The sequence below is a fragment of the Rattus norvegicus genome, chromosome 15 (assembly GCF_036323735.1).
Source record: "Rattus norvegicus strain BN/NHsdMcwi chromosome 15, GRCr8, whole genome shotgun sequence".
NCBI classification, from domain to species: domain Eukaryota; kingdom Metazoa; phylum Chordata; class Mammalia; order Rodentia; family Muridae; genus Rattus; species Rattus norvegicus.
The window spans coordinates 3240095-3252661 of record NC_086033.1 but is presented as its reverse complement, the minus strand read 5'-3'; the positions used below and the strand labels follow the sequence as shown (position 1 = coordinate 3252661).

At 43.1% G+C, this 12567-nt stretch overlaps 1 protein-coding gene and 1 long non-coding RNA gene across 3 annotated transcripts in view; one reads left to right on the top strand and one right to left on the bottom strand.

The window, feature by feature from the left end:
- Positions 1–12567, top strand: part of Adk (adenosine kinase) — a 383203-nt gene that overhangs the window by 43084 nt on the left and 327552 nt on the right. The gene's annotated exons all lie outside the window — the stretch shown is intronic.
- LOC120097066 (uncharacterized) lies at positions 366–12093 on the bottom strand. Its single transcript, XR_005494247.2, has 4 exons — positions 11626–12093; positions 11246–11467; positions 1803–1887; positions 366–578 (listed from the first exon to the last, which is right to left on the bottom strand). It is a non-coding gene; the product is annotated as an uncharacterized LOC120097066 (long non-coding RNA).

The following is a 12567-nucleotide window of genomic DNA, read 5'->3' as shown; positions in this document are numbered from 1 at the left end:
GTGATTGAACTGTGGTAGTGTGCTTGGGGCTCGCTCAGTGGGTAGAGACACTCCCCTCCCAGGCTGACGACCCAAGTTTAATCTGAGATCTACATAGTGGAAGGAGAAAAGTAATTCCTGCAAGTTGTTCTCTGACCCACACACACATACACACACGCACATACACACACAAGCATACATGCACACACACATACACACATGCACACACACACGCACACACACATACACACACATGCTCACACACATGCACACACATACACACATGCACACATGCACACACACGCACACACATGACATACGCACATACTCATACACACACAATAAATACATAGATAATGCAGAAATACCCTATCAATAACAAAACATTTCTTTTTTTTTTTTTTAAAGATTTATTTATTCATTTATTATATATAAGTACACTGTAGCTGTCTTCAGATACACCAGAAGAGGGCATCGGATCTCTTTACAGATGGTTGTGAGCCACCATGTGGTTGCTGGGAATTGAACTCAGGACCTCTGGAAGAGCAGTCGGGTGCTCTTAACCGCTGCGCCATCTCTCCAGCCCCAACAAAACATTTCTGATAATAAGATTTACCATATATCAACCTCAGTTGGAGGGAAACTTAGGAAATTGAAATTTCTTTAGTTGACTGATATTTATTGAGTAATAAATTACCATAGTACCCTTTCGGAAATATATTTTGTTTATTTCTATTACATTTTCCAGTTAAACTTTGTTGTAGAACAGGTATGGGGGTACATTCCTGTAATCCAGGCACTCAGAAGACAGGGTCAGGAGGTTCACTGCAAGTCTGAGGCAGGCCTGCTACAAAATAGGTTTGGGGCCCCCTGAGTTACATGAGATAATATCTGGAAACAGACAGACAAGAAGCACAAAACAAAATAGTGCTGGGATAACTGCATTTCCACATCCGAGATAGTGATGCTGAGTTCTTTCTTCATACTCCATAGAAAAATTAACTCAAAATGAAGTGAAACCCTGAACTTAAGAACTAAAGCTGAATAAAGCTTAGAAAAAAACCAGGTTAAATCATTGTCTAGGTTTTACGATTACAAAAAATTCAATATTAGTAAAAGCACAAGCAATAAGAGAAAAAAAATAAGATGGGCCTTATTGAAAATATGAAACTTTTTTGCATCAGAAGACACTGTCTGGAAATTGAGGTCTCGGGATGTAGTATATAGTAGGGTGCTTGCCTAGCTTTTATAGGTCTCTGGGTTCAGTACCATCACACATGAATGTGTATATGCGCGCACACACACACACACACACACACACACACACACACACACACACATACACACATACACACACACACACACACACACAGAATCAAGACAATCCTCAGGAAGGGAGCAAGTCATATGATGGTTTGATATCTAGTACTTAGAAGTGGTTCTCACCCTTCCTAATGCTGTGACCCTTTAATACAGTTCTCATGTTATGGGGACCCCCTACCATAATTGCCACTGTTCTGAATTATAATGTGAATCTCTGATATGCAGCCCCGAAGGGGTTGAGACCCACAGGTTGAGTCCTGCTGATTTTGTGCACCTCCAGATGTGCACCTCTGTGCTTGGCTTCTATGTGGGTGCTGGGATCCACATTGAGGTTCTCAAAGCAAGCGCTTGCCCACTGAGCCATCTTTCCAGCCCCCACCACTTTAGCTCTTGAACTGGAAAGATGCTAGCTTTTCTAAAATTGACATATTTTCACAATACAACAAGCATGGTTGTAGGTTAAAAATATAATTAAAAAAATAAATGGAATAATTACTTACTTGCGTTAATTTTTTTTGAAATATCCTCATTATTATTATAAAAGGTCGTTTTTCTCTGAAGTAAGAACAAAATAAGGATCTTTAACTGAAAATAAGAACAGAATTAAGTTAATCAGCTCTGATACATCCAATTTGGCAAAATGTCAGAGCTGGAAATTAAGAGGCTTGTTTGTGATTAGGGGAAAAGTAGGCTCCTGTGTCATACTGAGGAAACAGCTTAGGGAGCCGTGGAATCCGTGCACACCTTCGGATGGGCATTGGTCTCATGGAGGGTAAGGAGAGGACGCATTCACTGGCGTAAAAGGGAAGGATTTTGTAAGGTATATGTAGTAGAAGAAAGTCACAAAAGAGGAAGGAGGAAACTTGTCGTGGTAAACTTGAAACATTGTTTCTTTTATCCTGCACTAGGCACGGTAGTGCCCCATGACATCTCTAAGGTATTTTCATCTCCCGAAGCAAAGCGTCTTGCCCGCTGAGCTCTATCCCATGTCACACTGCCCATGGCTACTCTCTGAGCCTGGCAACACTCTCTCTACCCATCTAGTTCCCAAGGCAGGTTGCCACCATGCCAGACATACACATCCCAACTCCGTGGCGGCCCAGTGCGTCCGACCACTACACACTCTCTTGAACTCAAATTGCCACATGAAAGAACCCAATAAACTCTGATCTAATTGATGATATATAACTGCCCGCCTAGATAACATACAGTTTGCTCATCTAAACACACAAAGCCCTGTACACATCCATCCCTTAAGAACATTCATAACAACCTGCAAATACACAGAGTGGAATCTCAATGTCAGCCTCCGTGTTCTCTCCGCTGCTCCTCCTCTCTCTAAAACTTTCCTCCCGCCCATCCTTCCTTCTGGTCCAATGACAGGCCTTGCTCTATCTTGTACCTGCCTTCACCTGTGCAATGACATCATCCTACAGAAGCTAATGGAATGGCCGTTGGGAAAAATCGACATAAGAAGTAAAAATACCCTGTTTTAGTTAGGCTGGTTGAAGAATTGCATATTTTCTCACAGATGTAAATCATTTTTACTGGGAAGTTGGTAGGTAGAGAAAGCATGTGTGAGATATGTTTAGTATATATTTAAAGTTGATTGTAAATGTCACCACAAAATCCGTGTAAGTCATTTATAAATGAATCACTTGTATAAATAAAAATACATTATAAGTGGGTATATGGTAGGATTGAGAGTGAATACAGATCTGAATGTCACGTGGGATTTTTTGTTTTAAATCTGACAATCCAAGGTCTCACACACTAGACAAGCGCTTCACTAGTAAGTTCTATCTCCAGTCAGGCAGCGGAGGCACACACTTCTAATCCCAGCAAAGGGAGGCAGAGGCAGGTGGATATCTGTGAGTTTGAGGAGGGACAGCCTGTCTACAGAGCTAGTTCTAGGACAGCCAGGGCTACATAAAGAAACCTTGTTTTGAAAAACCATTAAAAAAAAAAAAGAAAAGAAAAGAAAAAAGTAACATCTCCAGACTCTTCTCTGTCTTGTCTTATCTCTTCTGTCTGTCTGTCTGTCTGTCTGTCTGTCTGTCTGTCTGTCTCTTCCTGATCAGTCTTAGTATATATTCTTGGCTGGCCTAAAAGTTGGTTGGCCTCAACCCTTTGAGAATATAACTTCTCTAGGGCTTGGATTTTTTATTGTAACTATGTCACTCTCCTTGGCTTAGTTAATTATTTTCCTTTCCAAGGCAGGGTCTTATCTCTCTGCCCCAGGCAGAACTGGAAATTGCTCTATAGCCCAGGCTCACCTCAAACACTTGCCATCTTCCTACGTCAGCCTTTCAAGTGTTGGGGTTGCAAACACACACCGCTCTGCTTGGTTTGTTCAGGGCTTTGGATCAAACTGAGGTATTTGTTCATGTTATCAACCAAGCCACACCCCAGATGGCAGCTTGGATGCTGTTACAAAATTGTATATTTACCCTTGTGGCTGTACACTTTGTGTGGGATTTATTCTCCTGGTACTGATTGTGGTCACCAAGGACAGTTCTGAAATTCTAAGAGAATTTCTAAAGGGTTTTTTCTCTGGGAGGCTGGCCTTAAACCCATAGAGGTCTGTTTGCCTGCCTTTGCCTCCTGAATGCTGGGATTAAAGGCACGTGACCCCCCATGTCCAGTGATCGAAGTTATCGGTCTAAAATTCCCGAAGTCTAAAAATTCCCTAGAGGACAGTCCTAAAAGGTTAAAATCTCAAAGTTTTAAATCTGGAAAGATGAAATCTCTGAAATTTGATTTTCACTGGGAGGTTGGTCTGGGGTCTGACAAGCTGTGTGAGCAGCAGAAGTCTTTTTTGTTTTTTTGTAGACTAGTTGAATCCACATAGGTATCCAGAATAACGTCGTTTGATGTGTATGCATACAATGTTTCCAGAGATTAGTTGGTGAATCTGAGAGTGGACTGGATAGGGAAGGTCTATCTGTCATTGTGGCCCATCGCCCAAAATCAGCCTGAGTTTGCAGATAACACATAAAAGTCACTGGTCTATTGGATCTGTGAGGCAGTGTTCTTTTGATTTCTTATATATCAGAACTCCAGGTTCCCAGGCCTTTGGATTCCAGAATTTACTCTAACACCCCTTGCCCCTTCCCTGGGTCCCTTGTTTTTGATAGTTATCTTACCTGCATCCTAGACCTTACCTTGCAGATGACCTCTTCTAGAACTTCTTTACCTCCATAGCCACAGCAGTTTATTCCTGCGGTAAATTCTTTTCATTTATCAGTATATGAATATGTGTATGTGCCCTGTTGGTTCACTTTTTCTGGAAATCCAGTACTTGTATACATTAGGTTTTCAGAGAGGCAAATATAATTCCATCTTACTGTGTTACTTAAGAACATAATGGGAGATACTTACTGTTACCTCGTGAACTGTTCTCTTACAGAAAAAGCTGGGATAATGTAATGGCACATACCTACAATTACAGCACTCCACGAGTCTAAGTGAATCCTTAAAGCATAGTGACAAACTGTTATTAAGGCAGAAGGACCATGAGTTCAAGGTTAGCCCAGGCTACAGTATGCAAGGTCATCTCTCAAAAGCAGAGAAAAAGTCTGTGATGAGTTATGAAGCTTAATGTGGTAGGAAGGGGAGAGCCAGTTATTACTGGCACTTGAAAAATAAAATCTCAACTGTAGTGGCAAGCCGTAGCCAGCCTCTCAAGTTCATGAGGTACTTGTAAAATTTTAGAGCAGAGCCACTCCTCAAATACAAGGGCTGGGATTTAAAGATCACAAAAGCAGAAACGTGAAAACTACAAGAAGGTGTGGTGGGGCATGCTTACAACTTCTAGACCGTGGTCAGGAACACGAAAAGGAGTCATAAGTTAAGGCCAGCCTCGTCTACACTGGGAGAAACCAGAACAAGCCAGCTAAACGAACAAAATCCCCAAATAAAACCCAATAAATCTCTCCTTACGATTACTCAGTCTGCACCTTAACTCATGGTGCAGTGCAAACATCCTTCACAAAATGAGGATTCAACAAGACCAGCGTTCTGAAGAGACAGTGAAAGATACTTGCTAATATGGAGATGCCTTCAGGGCTACAAAACATCAAATGGTAAAATTCCCAGAGATTGGAGTGTTAGAGATGAAAGCCTTATTTTTGCACTAGTGAGTGTTGAACCTAGAGCCTTCACATGGCAGGCAGGCGCTCTACTACACACACACACACACACACACACACACACACACACACACACACACACAGACAAAGCTCTGGAGGCAGAGGCATCTCTGAGTTCAAGGCCAGCCTGGTCTACAGAGCAAGTTCCAGGACAGTGAGGGATACACAGAGAGACCCTGTCTCAAAAAAAAAAGGGCATTTTATTTACTTATTATTTATCGTGTGTGTCTCTGTGCTTGCTTATGTACGTTAGAGTGCACATGGAGATCAGAGAACAACTTGCGGAATAGGTTCTCTTTCTACCTGTGAGCCTTTGGGATTGAACTCAGGTCGTATGGCTTGTTGGCAGGTGGCCTGACCACAGAACCCTGTGTGGCCTTCTCCTCCTAGACTCTTACATACCTTCTGCTTCTGTCAGAAAGACTACATGTTTCACTTTGTCCAGTAGTTGTCAGTTTCAAAACTGGTCTCTGCTGTTGGGTTTTTAAAACCTGCTTGCTCTTGCTCCAGGTGGAACTGAGAATTGCAGAAATGCCTGAGAAGGCATTTGCATGTTTGTGTGTTCATGACTTTCTGGAAAAGTCAGAGCACTTGGCAGATTTTCATGGGAAGATTTAGTACACTTGGTGAGAGTTTGAAATGCACTCTAGTATAGGAAAAGAATCCATTTTCAATAAAAGGGAAAACACGGGGGGATGGGGGAGTGCACCTCAGTTGGTCATTTCCCTCCCTGTGGACAGCCCATCTTCCTGGTTTGTCCTCCGCCTACTAGTTAGCCGCTCTCCTTCCCGTCTTCCCAGTTTGTTCACCGCCCACTAATTAGCCGCTTTCCTTCCTTGGCGTTTTCTTCTGATTTAGCTTTACGAGTGGCAGGTGGTGTTTTAGTGCCCATGCTGTCCGCCCACTCCCTCAGGAAGTGTCTCTCCGTGATGTGCACAATGCACGTGTGGATCTGAGACGTGTTTTGCTGATGGCCTGAGGCTTATTCACTTCTGGGGAATTGTAGGAACACAGGCTTGCTCCATCACCCAGAGGTGGAGATAAGGCTGAGCAGGACCAGGCAGGCACCAGCTCAGCGTGGCTACAGAGAGCTAACTGCTGCCCACTAGTTTAAATTACCATCCTTGTTCTTCGTTTTCAATCCAGCGCGCTATGCGTTGGTCTTCATATCATTTCCAGCACTGGAACCAAGTTACAAAGGAACCTTAGAGATTTATAATCTGTGATTCGCAGTCTGCGAATTCAACTCCAGAAGTGTTGTGTCACAGCAGTCAGTCACTTTACATTTAAGCGTGTGCAGGTGTGTAAAACTACTGAGACGTCCTCAGTAAAGGAGGAGATAGATGTCTTGTTTGTACATCTGCATTTGTAAGGGATAAACTCTCCAGATCTCAGTTCTTTGGGTTGTTGAAGTGGTAACATATCAAGGTGATTTGGCTGAGACTAGGTCTCATTAAATTGTCCAGGCTGGCCTCAATTAGTGATCCTCCTGCCTCAGCTTTCTGAGTGCTAAGATTACAGGTATGCGTCACTATGCCTAGCTTATGAATTGTGTGTGTGTGTGTGTGTGTGTGTGTGTGTGTGTGTGTAGGGGGGCGGGGGAGGAAGGAGGAGGAATGGATGGAGAAGGAGAAGGTGTGTACAGCTTTGAGGAGTTGATTCTTTTCTTGTGAGGTCCCAGCCTTGAACTCAGGTCTTGAGGCTTGGTGACAAGTGATTTTACCTGCTGAACCATCTTGTATCTACCCTCCTATCCCGTGGAGGTTTTGATATATGTCATCAGAGTCTTAGATTGTCTTTCATAGTACTACAGTTACAATAAGCCCAGTCTGTACAGCTATTAACCTTACTGATAGGCGCTTTTGACCTATTTACGTATGATGTGGTTTGCCGCTCACTGCTGTGACTTCAGTCATTGCTGGTAACACTCGGGATGCTTTTGCTGCACAGACACCCATACTGTTATCGCTATATATTTATACATTGGCCTGTGAAGTGCTCTGCCATGGTTTCGTTTCTTAAATCCACCTTCAAAAATTTTAATAAGTGTCTTCTAAAAACCAAGACTCACCAGGAAAAGTAGTTATGGAAGGAGTCTAGGTAGGGAGAAACACTGAGCTTATTAGCAGGAGATGGGGATGAAGTCCCAAGAGGTACATGAGTTTATGGGAAGAGACGCATTGCAAACATAGTGAAACATGCCTTAACAGCGCTCACTGTGTTTTGATAGTAGGATGTCACTGGTCACCCAGCTGGGAAAATCACAGTGGGGTGGTGGGAAGAGGAAATGTAACGGGCCAGTTTGTAGATGTGGCCAGGGGCCCAGCAGTGACACATTCTGAAATTTCCTGTCACGATATGAATAACTGTTTAAGATCATGAAGAATATAGTTGTTTTATAATACATTTGGGCTTAAAATCCAGTTGTACCCTTTCCTTCTCATATCTGCTTTGCTGATGAGAAGCTAAAACACTGTTTTCACAAATTGTGTAACTTTTGGCTGTCGTTTTCATCTTGACTATGTGATTCACTCTTACTCAGTTTCTTTTTTCTTTTTTCTTTTTTTCGGAGCTGGGGACCGAACCCAGAGCCTTGTGCTTGCTAGGCAAGCGCTCTACCACTGAGCTAAATCCCCAACTTACTCTGTTTCTTTATAAGCCTCCTGAATGTCGGTCGATCAGCAGTCTGCAGGTGGTGGTGGTGGTGAACACTTTTGCCCTCCCTCTGTTCTAACCCCCCCACTCCCCAAACACACAGAGGTAAACTAACTACATGATTGTCTGCAGGGACATGGGCCTTGTTGGAAATGTCTGCACTAGTTCTAGCTCCTTTTCTATTCTTTTCTTTTCTTTCTTTCTTTCTCTCTCTTTCTTTCTTTCTTTCTTTCTTTCTTCCTTCCTTCCTTCCTTCCTTCCTTCCTTCCTTCCTTTCTTTCTTTCTTTCTTCTCCTCCTCCTCCTCCTCCTCTTCCTCCTTTTCCTCCCCCTCCTCCTCCTCCTCCTTCTTCTTCTTCTTCCCTCCTCCTCCTCCTTCTCCCCCCTCCACCCCCTTCTTCTTCTTCTTTTTAAGGAAGTTTTCCTTGCTCCATCCTTTGGTGGTGGTTTGCCGTCAGTAGACGTGTTTAATGGTCCGGCTGTGCCCAGCTGTATTCTGTCAACAGCGTGTGGTCATGGCACCACCCTTGGGCTCTTTGGATGTCACCCACAATCTCCTTAAGGACCTTGCAGGTCTTACACTAGTCATCAGAGAAAGAACACATGTCAAATGTAAAATGTTTGCTTCTGTCTTTAAAAAGACTTATAAAAGTTATGTATGTTTTAAAATGCCTCCCCCCTGAGCTAGCTGAATTTTTGCAGAGGTAGAAGCCTTCCAAAGAGCGGGGAGAGGTGGGTATTTATTACATAGGATGGGCTTGGGTAGCAGCCCTGTGGAATGGGTAGTTTTATCCTTATCATTTTAAAAGTTAACTACCGTAAGGAATAAGCCTAATTCAGATCTCTGACTTTAACCTCATGTGGGAGGTATTTTGTGTGGGTTAGAGGCAAGCTAACACCTTCTCACCATCCTACCTTCTACTTTCTGCTGTCCATCCCATTGTCTTTTGCTAAGTTCAAGTAGGAAAAGATGTTGAAATTCTACACCACCATTTTGTTGTATGTGGCTTTAGGGAGTTATATTTGTATCTCAATCTCACAAATGGTTATAGACCCCTCCCCACTTTTTAAAAAATTTTTGAAACAGGGTCTTCCTATGTAGGCCAGGCTGGCCTCAAACCTAACAGATCTGCCTGCCTCTGCCTTCCTAGTGCTGCCATGGAAGGTGTGTGCCACCACACCCCGTGTGAAACTTCCCTACACTGTGTCTTTGTCCCGACACAGACAGAGAACAAGTCGCGCTTTGCCTCATTCTCGGAAGAACCCAGTGGGAAGTTCAGTTTTGGATTTTTTTTTTTTTTCTTGTAGTTTTGTTTCTCAGAAACACTGAGGGCCAGGCAAGGGGATGGCTCAGCCTGAGAAGGTGCTTGCTCTGTACACCTGCCAGCCTGAGTGTGGTCTCTGAAAACCACTGTGGAAAGAGAACCAAGTCTCAGAGTTATCTCTGATTCTAGCTCCTGGGCTGCACATAGCATATGTATGCCTATACTCACACGAACATGCACACGCATGCACACGTACACACACAAGAAGATTAACATTTAAGGCTACCCCAAGCCAAGTAATGAGCGGTAGGCGGACCTGAGCCACAAAGCAAGTTCTAGGGCAGCCTAAGTGACACAGCAAAACTGCTAAAACATCCACCCCTTCCAAAAAACGAGGCAAAACAAAACACAAACCTTCGGGAGTATGGTTCAGTGGCTGAGCACACATGTAGCATGGGTCTAGCACCAGTTCTGGGTGCCAGCATCCCAACAAGTAACAACAGAATGGAATATTCAGAGATAAGTATAATCTGTCGTCTTGGTGACAGGGCTCCCTTCTATTCGTATTGGTAATTATAGTTTACTGCCTTTCAAAGTGGGTTAAAGGTGATGACTTTAGGTTGTAAAATAAACCTTAGTTCCACGTGTATACTGATTGTATATGTCTTTAAAAGGTGCTTTCCCTGTTTGCATTCTAGATTTATTTATTTTATGTATGTGAGTACACTGTCACTGTCTTCAGACACACCAGAAGAGGGCATCGGGTCCCATTACAGATGGTTGAAAGCCACCACTCGGTTGCTGGGAATTGAAATCATGACCTCTGGAAGAGCAGCCAGAGCTCTTAACCTCTGAGCCACCTCTCTTGCTTGTAAATGACTATAAAGAGTTTAATTTTGAGCTTTGAAATGTCTTTAAATTACATAGGCAAGCAAATCGCCACATTTTATGATTTCCTTGGTGATTCGTAAACAAAAGACTACTATAGCCTTAAAAGTTAGAATACTCTTTTAGGCAACAAGAACAGTAGTTTGTGGGCACAGGCTGTTTTAATCTCGTGTAATAGTTATTTGCCTAACTACAACTGGGTGAAGTTGGTATTTATGATGGATATTTCAGTGAGAAACAGCCCACAAATACAGGTGCAGAGGCACATACATGTGTATAGCTACACATATGTAAATAAACAAGCAAGTGCCCGGCACAGGGAGAGAAAGTGACCAAACCGAGGTCTGACTTCTGGGTAATCATTTACATCGTTATACCTAACAAGTGTGTACTCACTTTCTTGTTTAGGGAAGAGACAGGCCACACACGGCGTTAGGGAGTGGGCCTGGCCCAGAACAGTGGAGTGTGGGAGCTTGTCGGGGCTCAGGGCCTTCTGCTTGAAGTTCAGGTGACTTGAGTTCAATTATGTGAGCAGTGCATCATGCCCATGTAAAGTCACCTCAGTGAAACCTCTGCCTGCTGAAATTCTGAAGATCCCCGATGCCACGTTGTTGTATATGGATAGTGAGAGAGTGAAATAGCCCAGCTCCTTGGGGAGGGACAGTAAAAGTCAGAATTTAAATTTAGAAGTTCACAGTGATTCTCATGAGTACTCGTGGTAAATAATTTAATCCAGACGTGGCTTTAGAAACCATCCAAGTTTGGAGTTGGTATCAGAATTGAGGGTGGGTGTGTGTGTGTGTGTGTGTGTGTGTGTGTGTGTGTGTGTGTGTCTTGTGTTTTATGTAAACTACAGACAGAATACATTACCAGACAGTCTCCTAGGAAGCAGTATGAAGTGTCAGGTCATAGAAGGAAGATAAAATTAACCAAAATCAGGCAAGATGATGAAGGAGAAAGTTTTCAGATCTGCTAGACCCATTACCTGGTTTGGAACTGGTAAGAGCAGAGACTGCTGTAAAGCTTTGCATAACCTCTGCCAAGCGCACAGTCACGTGGGCAGAGTCACGTGGGCGTCTCCCACTCGGTGTTGCGGACCTGTGTGGCAGGCTGATGGAAATCAGAGCATTTTCTGCCTGCTGCTTGTCTAGTGTGGGTCCTCTCTTCTGGTCCCCTTTGATTCCTTTCAGGTCCTTACCGTGACAGTCTAGAAGAGAATGTCATTTATGAGGAAAGAGCCGGGAGGCGAGATGGGAGGGGGACAAGGCAGTAGAGGAACAGATAAAAACTGCTTCTTCCCGGTCATATAAGGAGGAAACTATTTCCTTTCCCGCCACTGCCAGTGTTACAGGTCATACAACTTACTTTCCTCTTGCTTGCCGAATTGTGAGACCGAGAAGACAAGAAACTCTCTCTCCGCCGAGCCCGGAAAGACTGGCTTTGGTTAATGCCTCTTGAGTGATGCACCGCGTACTGTGTGAATGTCCCACGGGGCTACTTCAGACGTTTAGATGTTTATGTTCCATAGACATGAATTGATAAACAGATACTCTCACAGACATTGATATTTATGATTTTTGTAACTGAATAAAACTGACGAGTCACCGTTTCTGTGAATCCGAATTTCCATGGTGATCCTATACAACACTCTTTACAAAAATATACACGCTCTTTTTCCCTGTAAAAACTATTCCTTTGCTTTTAAATCATGTTGTACTTTTATCCTGTGGAATTCATTCTGTATATTAACATATTCATGAATATTGATTACTCTGTTTCTGCAGTAAAAATACATATGTAAATTTAATTCTAGGCTTCTCCTAGTCATTAGAGTATGTGTCCCACATAGTAAAGCACACAAATGCATTAAAGTATGAATAATTAAATAAAAGGAATACAATGATCAGAAATACATCCTTTAAATGAGGCGGTGAGACTGTTTCTAAAGCTTCTGTTCAGTTAGTTCGCTCTTCTGTGCGTTAATAATATTCTTTGCCCCTGCGAGGTAGTATTCTGGTTTGCTGTGTGAATCCGTGGTATTGGTCAAGTCCAGGATTTTGCCAACGCTAGGCAAGTGTGCTAACTTTGCACATTTAGACCTGCCTCTCCCTCCTTATTGCTGAGTACAAGTGTTCACGACATTTCACGTTTTCCCTGGTACGATTGTGCTAGCTGAGCGGTCTGTCCCTATGGCTTGTTGGATTGTAACTGAATTTTCATCAGTGCCAGTTATTTGAACACTTTTAAAAAGGTACACACCAGCGAGTCATTTGATTAAGCTCTTGGGTATTATTGAAAGCAGAACGT